General features: G+C 40.6%; 1 long non-coding RNA gene across 1 annotated transcript; it reads right to left on the bottom strand.

Annotated features, from left to right (window-relative positions):
* Positions 1–1,699: 1,699 nt before the first annotated feature.
* On the bottom strand, positions 1,700–8,128 carry LOC120617568 (uncharacterized). The gene is made up of 3 exons (XR_005656959.1): positions 7,944–8,128; positions 7,117–7,322; positions 1,700–5,132 (listed from the first exon to the last, which is right to left on the bottom strand). It is a non-coding gene; the product is annotated as an uncharacterized LOC120617568 (long non-coding RNA).
* Positions 8,129–8,417: the final 289 nt, after the last annotated feature.

Here is an 8,417-nt window from a genome sequence, read left to right on the forward strand (position 1 = left end):
TTATTTTGGGTGACGGCAGAGTGGCCATGGGTGTATCTGGGCTCTGGTTAAGGGGATGTTGACTTGGGAATGCATTTATTTTGGGATTAGCAGAATAATGTGGTTCATAGTCACTTCTATGTTTAGTTTATTACTCTCTGGTCCACTTGACAAACAGGTGAAAGACCAAAGTCTCTGTCTGGTGTAGCTGGCATCAGAAGTAAGTGACGTGTAGAGGAAAAACAGTGTTTGAAATTTGTTTCTGGAAACTACTTCCAACCATCAGACATAAAAATTTTTAAGTGAATAATTTGGTTCTCATTAATTCCCAGTCTAAACAAAACTTCTATCAGAAATGTATTTGATAATGCAGTGAATACAATCGACTATAATTATAAACCTATTGGATACTTTCTTGTTCTCTATGGGAATCACAGGAAATAGAATATATCAGCATGGCTGTGTCCGAAGAGCACAAACCTGTGACAGTGTGTCTGAGTACACAGATTTTTTCTGCATTGCAACACCTCAGGTTGTGTTCTAGCAGGTCTAATGCATCTTGGCCTGACGTTGCTGGCAGTTCCATTTGAAAGGGCACACGAAGCTGTCACCGACACAGTGAATGGCTTAGAAGGTTTCTAAACTATTCATAATACAAACGAATTTCAATCAACCTTGGTTGAGGAAAGACAATTATACTTCTATTCTCTCTGTACAAAGAGATATTGTAAAATAATTGTCATGTGAAGAGGTCATCAGAGTATGAAAACAAAAATCTAAGAAAGTAAATTTATAGAAATACATCAGGCAGTTAATTAATGAACTAGTTTTCTGGATTTTGGATGTTTGTGGCATTTCTCAGCTTCTGAAAATTCACTGTAATTATTTCATAATAATTACTTCATTATGAAATAAGTTTATTAATTTGTTATAATTATTTATATATCTGTTTTCTCATTCTAGATAAATGTTCACTTTCATGCCCAATTTTACATTTGGAATCTTGTATTCCTTTTCATTTATTTCTTTGTTATTTTGTTATTATGATTATTTTTTTGTACTCCTTTTCTTAAAATGGGTTCTTCTAAGTTACAGAAGCTTCAAGCCCCCATAAAACCTTGACTCGATCCTGCCCAACTCTTTAGATTTCATACCTAACGCCTGCCCTTCTATGCTACTCTGCCACTTGAGTGTTACAAATTGTCCCTTTAAAGCCTTGTTTTTAACTTTTGATTGTCTCACAAACCATCTGTTCTTTCAATTAAAGTTTCCTGTTAGCGCTCTTTCAACTAATGAAGTGTATCCTTATTTAACACTGAAATCTCACTCCTGAAAAAAAAAAAAAGGCACCTCCGAATTTGTAGTTATAAACAGTATTTTAACTCCCACACTCATTTCCCACAATAAAGCGCTTCGAGAACATTCGGTATGGCTGTTTTACCACATTGCAAGGCCGTTCTCAGCACAGCAACCCGACTCCAGGCTTGCCGTATAATTCCCTCCTGGCTCTGTGGTGTGATCAATGAATGATAAAAATTTTAGGGACTGCTAATTTATATTCACAGTGGAAATTTTTAAATCGTTTTGACTCTGAAATAAATTTAATAATTAAGGATCACTTAGTTCATAAAAAACTCATGTTGTCACATTTTATTAACTACATATGGCCTCAGAGACCACCCTGCACCTATAAATGAAGCCACGAATGAGACCATGAGGCTTGGAGTAAAAATTCATTTTTATGACATCACCTTTGATGTTTTAAGTTCCTCAGCATATTCGCTAAAGTTACTAGTGACCGTCAAGAAATTCTAATGGGTTAGAATTTCTAATATGTTTGAATTTCACACACATCCGTGACATCCACAGCTGGGACTTAAGTAAGATTTCTTCATAGTTTTATGTAGATAGCCTTTAATTTAATTGACCTTTGCGTTGCTCAGGAAGTTCCCTGTGAACTCTGTGACTTGTCGTCTCCCACTGAACATCGGTTCTTCACATTGGCCACATAGTTCCTTCTGTAGTTTCTTTCCCAACATACAGTGTAATGACTTCACAGCCCAGGGCCGATGATCCGCTACGTGGATCCCAGAACTGAGACCGTTCCCTACGCACCTGTGCAGGGAAAGTGAACAAAACGGTCTGCGTTTCACCCAAGTCGAAGTGATGTGAACACATGGAGCTATTCTTTTATTTATCCCCTCACCAAAGATACCAAGAAGCCTTCTAATGGCAGGAATCGGGCTCTGAGAAAGTGAGAAAAGTACTGCCTCTCTCTCGGCTCTGGAAGCCCAGCACACTAGGCGCTATTCTGAGAGCCTGGAGGGGCGTTGACACGAGGCTGGGAAGGCCGGCTGTGGCTGCACGGTCAGGGCCGTACGGACGTGCGATAGGATTAGATGTGTGTTAATCTGATACCTCCATCAGATTTTCCTTGAGAACAGGATCTGTCTTCCTCTTTTGTATCCCCATATTCTGGCGCTGAGATACCTAGCAGGAAGGGGCTCAGTAAATATTTGGAAAAGGATAAATAAGTTATTTTAATAGGTTTTCATATCATATCCACTTTATTTACATTTCATGATGAAAGCGAGGTCCCCGAAGACAACTGGTGTTTTCCGCCCAGTTCCTCAAGGGCCTGTCTGGTTACAGAGTTAGGACCGAAACTGAGATCTCAGCCTTTTTTTTCCAGAAGCAGGAAAATTGCAGTTCTCTTCTGTCGGATCCTTTCTATTATTTTGCTTATTTGATGATGGAAATAGAGTGTATTTTGAAGAGCACAGAGAGGATGCATTTCATGTTTGTTAGAATCCCATATCCACACTGAAAATATATAGTTTCTTTATTATGATGCTAAGTTCTATAAATAAATTGTGATTCATCGTTTCAAAGAGCGATCCACACTCACTGTGAAATTTAGATTCCGTTTTTTTTCTCTTTCTCTTAAGAAAAAAGATTTTGAAATGTGACCCATCATCGTGTTTTCATTTGGTTTAGCAGAAAGCCGTTTTCTCCTCCAGCAATCCTCCATGCCGTAGGCTACCACACACGCAGTTTGACTTAGATTCCGTGACTACCAACATCTCTGATTAAGTAGTTTCTTTTCTAGGTTTGTATTCATGGATAACATTTCGTAATGTTTTAAAACACATATAAAGATATATGCACAAAAAGGCTCGTAAGGATAGTGGATTTAAAAAGCCGTTTGCATCCACCATCTTGAAGAAGGAGGCAGCAGAAATGCTGTAGCACTGTGGGCGGGTGATGGGCTGGATTCAGGAGAGATCTTGCAAAACTCTCCTTTTTCCTTTTCTTCCTTATTCTATTTTTTCTTTTTTCTTTTTCTTTTTTTCCCCAGGGGAGAGGAGTCTGAGAAATGTCTTCTCTACAGGCACAAGGAAAGATAAAGAAATGGCATTTTTTTCATGCTTTTTTCCTTTTCTTACATTCTTCTTGGAGATAACAGTATTCTGAATTATAATAAAGTATTTTATAAGAGCCTGTGTAAGTGCAGAGAATTTGTACAATTTGCATTTCCTGCCAAACCATACTGGTTAGGTCACACTTATTACTGGTTTATATAACCAATTGGTTTATATAACCAAAGTCTGGGAACGTATTAACGAACACAGATCAGATTTCTACCCACTTGCACCTCATATATAGATTTTACATGTAGGGTTTACACACTCCAATGGTGAGACAAGACAGACAATTGAAAGAACTGCATAAGGATTGTAACTATATAATTACATTGAGAACCAGAGGGAAGTTTAAGATTGTGATGCCTTGGATCACCGGAGAATAGTCCCTGACCATATGTCAGATGACATGACAGCTGATTGGAATAAGGAAATTCGTTTAGCACATACTGGCTGGCACCGTAAGTAGGAGCTGGTAGTAGAGATGGAGGCTGCCTGGGTTTCTGCATAGCAGACAGCTTTGAAGGTAACTGGAGGCTGGACTTACTCCGGAGTGAGCTGGAAAGAGACAGAAGATTATGAATAGCAGAATGGCCTCCATTCCACTGTCTCTTTCTGGACAGTTTCTCTTTCCTAGTCGAGTTGTCAGAGACCTATGTTGGAGAAAGAGTGCCGAAATGAAAGCTTTACTGGTCCACATTCCATCATTTCATCAACAGGCTCCCAAAGTGAACCATGCGGCCAGCACTTGCATAGCTAACGTTCACCCAGAAGTGTCTCCAGGTCGGGACGTGAAATGCGGATGTTACTATTCTGACAAGTTTTTGAATTGTTTCTTGAATAAGCTGCAACAGCCCTTGGGTCTCCACTGGCTTCGTTGGTTGCTACTAGTGGTAATTATATGTCAACGAATGGCCTTCTCCCAACTTGCAGCTTTTTCCAAACTGCAGCATGGTGCCGCTGAAAATTAAAAACAGACCTTCCTTCCTACGGGCCTGTTGTGTTAGCTTCCCCTGAACGCAGGGCACCATTGGCTCCCCGCTCAGTGGCTGGGATTCTTCTCCTGGGAGCTGATGATCATTTGTTTCAGTTGCCTAAAACCTGGCCAGGGGTTCTGTTACTGTCGCTGTGACAGGTGGCCAGTACTTTTGGAGCAAAGGCTGGCCCGAATCCAAAAGGAGCCTTGAAGTTCTTTCCTCCAGGAGTTGATCAGAAGTCGGGCTTTGGCGACTCTAGGCTTGGATTTTCAGCTGCCCTGTCATTTTCCTTTCTGTTTTTACCACGCCCACTGTCCTTGCGGAATACGGAACATGAACGAGAGTGGAATGAGTACGAGTGACGTCCGAAACGTGGGGAGAGAAGTCACATTTTAAAATACCGTCATAATCACAAATTTTCAATGTAAGCCCAAAACCTTTTTTTTGTTTTTTAACTCTCTCTGTCTCTGTTGACTTCTCGGGCTGTCACTACCAGTGTTCTAGTGGTTCAGTGATTTGACAAGGGTAGCGTCATCTTCTGTCAACAATGTGAATATAATCCTCAAGATGATCTACTCAGAACTTTCCATTTAAAATCTGATGGAAGCACGAAGGCTAATGTTTAGAGGAAGGAAGGGGGATGCGTATGGAGGGCGGAGTGTAAAACAAGTAGATGTAATTTGAAGAGCTGCCATATGCAGTCCAGCATTATGAGGTTTCTGGAGTAATTGGCCAAATGCAATAGTGCCTATGGCTGAAAAAAAGACCAAGATAAGAATTATACATCTGTCAATTTCCTTAGGCCTCACCTGTTTTCAAAAAGGATTTGAGGGAATGATATTAATAATAAAAATGTCAGTCTCTTAATAAAATGCAATTTCGGGAATGCTGAAACAGAGGGAGATTTTTGTGGCTCTTAAGTCGCATTTAATGATTCATGTAATGCTAACAAATCCCTCTCTGATCTTGACTTACTGGAAAAGTATGGACTTCTTTATTATTCATTCATTCATTCATTCATTCATTCACACAGCAAATGTTTCTGGAGCCCTCACTCTGCATCGTGCTATTAGAAGGTCACAGGCAAAGGCGGCTACTGAGGACCAGCTGGGACTTGGCCCCAGCCTTCCACTGGGGCCTCTGTTGTCAGGTGCTTCTGGCCCTTAGCAGCTTCCTTTGGGTGTAAATTATTAATTATTCCCAACGATTTTCACAAACCTCATGATATGAGGAAGTTTTTTAATGATGATCAGAATCAATTCAATGACCGACCACTGATCCCGGCCATAGGAAGTGACTCCCGCCCCCATGCCCTTCCTCCGCGTGATGGCTTCCTGTTGCTCTGCACCGAGACTGTTTGGCAATATAGCAAAGGAAAACGATTTCCTCCAAAACTTCCCAGAACGCTAATGTTCTCTCTAATGTCCACAAAGGGCCAGTCTATTCCTCAGGATGTTTGCAAATCATCCACTATGTCTATTTAAAAAATATGGAAATAGAAAATTCTGTGTCATTCATGCTATTTAATTGCTGAGTGATTTTTATAGGGAACTGGTTGTCTCTTGCCACAACTCCTCCTAAAAGGGTTTTGGACATTGAAAGAAATGGAGACACTTTCAAATGCTTGTGAAAGTTGTTGTAGAACACAGTTAAGAACCTAAATTGCCCTACTTTACGATTTCTATTTTTATTTCCTGGTATCATTTGGCATAAATCCTCTGAATTACTAGTTGCATCCCATTTTGTCAATTAATTTTACAATTTGGCAAAGTGGATAGGTAAGGGTTTTTTATGTCATTACCAGATCTCAGGACACTTGTGCGAGTTCCAAGGATGCACACTTTCCTGCAATGATTGGTGAAGCGTGACTGACACCCTGACAGATCCTAGATTCTCATGTGACTGCCTCCCTTGCTTACGCTGAATAGGAGTTTAAGACTGTGGCTAGCTTGCTGTTTAGCAGATTTGAATCAAAAGTTGCATTCAACATACACCTTAATCTATGGTTAAAACAATGCCGTTTAGATCCTGGGCACTGGGCTAGATGATGGTAATTTTCTTTTTTAAACAATGAAATTATTGTGGAAAAGAAAATACTAATAAAAGTTGTGTCACGTTTGAAATACTGTAGTAGCTAAAGCTAGCACCATGTTATCTGATTTAAAAAAACTGGAAAGCCTGGAAATTATCTTTATCTTTGGGCTTTTTCGCACAGGCAGTCACTGGAGATTTGGGCTTTTAGAGTCATGTTGCTAGCAAGAGCTTGCAGATCAGCTTATCTTTGGTATTATACACCTTCCTAACAAATGTCTTTTTAAAAAATACATACCTGAAAAATACAGTAATACATGTACATGGAAAAAGAAAAATTGAAATGAAAAAGCATACCGTGAAAACTAAGTCTTTTCTCCGTTCTAGATCTCCTGTCTCGCCCCAAGAAACTTCCAAGGTTGTTGGCTTTATTGCCTTCTTCCTGAAATGTTTTATGCACGTAAAAACAAGCTATTCCTGTGCAACAAACCACCCCTAACTTAATGACATAAAAAAAACAACCATTTTACTATGCTCATCAATTCTGTGATTCAGGGGTGACTTTCCTCTGCTCCACGATGCCTGAATCCTCAGCTCAAAAGACTCGAAGGTTGGGCCCTGGAATCATCTGAAGGTTCATATATTGCCGTGTCTGGTCCCTGCACTGGGTGGATGTGAAGACTGAGATTGATGAGCAGAACACCTACATGTGGCCTCTCCATGTGGTGTGGCTTCCCCACAGGATGGTGGCCTCTTACATGGTGCCTTTAGAGTCTGGCTTGAGTCTCCTGGTCAAAAAGGAGCAAACCGCCTCACCTTTCTGACTTAGCCTTTAAAGTCACACAGCATCCCTTGAAATGTTTAAATTTTGACAGAGCCGAGTTCTTTGCATCAGGATTAAGTTTGGTTGAGTCTGAAAAAAAAAAGAAAAGAAAAACTTAATGGAAATCACGTGCAATGTTTCTTATATATTATTAGCTCAAATTTGTACAAACAGGGATACATGATTCTGGAGGAATGTATAATTTTACCTGAATGGTGCTGTGCCCACACAAAATCCTGGTTCTTATTACCAGGAAAGAAGGGAAGAATGGATACCTACAGTAACTAGCAATTTCTGTATCATTTTTTTATATGTGTCGTCTCTGATTCTCACAAAGATGTAGTTATTAATATATCCATCTTTCAGATAAGGGAACCGAAGCTCAGAAATGGGAAGAAGCTCGCCCATGTTCCCAAAGATAGAAAGAGTGGAACAAGAAAAGGACCCAAGTCCTTTTTATTCTATACCAAACTGGGATAGGACTTCGAGTTACAAACTCGGCGTTTCCTCAGGCTGTTCTGAAATCTTGTTTCTCCCTGAGATCCCACTAAGGCGACTTGATCCTATTCTGTTTTTGTGCTGTCTGTATCGAACACACAAAGATTAACTCTCTCACAATGATTATTCTTTAAGTGGAAAATTCTCTGACTGCCATTACAAAGCAACCACAGCCTAGAACGACCACTTTTGCACTTGATTTCAATGACTTACTAATCTCTATAGCGTTCCTCTGCTGTTTCTTCTTTCAGACCTTCTAGCCGCCTGCTCCTCCCACAGTAAATCCTTTCATAAAGAACGGCTGAGTCATGAAACGGAATGCAGATGGCCACGAGTTTATTTGCAGGCCTGGAGACCAACCCAGGTTTCTTCTCGCAGCCTGGGGCAGCAGTCACCTGACAGCTGTCCACTGCAGGCTGAGTGGACCCTGTTGGCTGGCTGGCCCAGGCTCTCAAACACAGCTGGTGGTGGGAGCGCCACCTGTGGGGCCTGGGACAGGCATGCAGTGAGCCCTGGGCTTCCGTCCAAACTCCAGGTAGACTACTGTTTGCTCTCTGCAGCAGTGAAATGGGAAAAATCATAGTCTGCAACATAGAGTGAAGAGGAGAAAAAAGGAGCATGGGGTAGCTTTGCTAAAGGGTTTAAACTTCGTCATTCGAAATCTCTAATTGGAAGAATCTTATAAAT

The sequence above is a fragment of the Pteropus medius genome, unplaced genomic scaffold (genome assembly GCF_902729225.1).
Source record: "Pteropus medius unplaced genomic scaffold, Ma_sr-lr_union100, whole genome shotgun sequence".
Lineage (NCBI taxonomy): Eukaryota > Metazoa > Chordata > Mammalia > Chiroptera > Pteropodidae > Pteropus > Pteropus medius.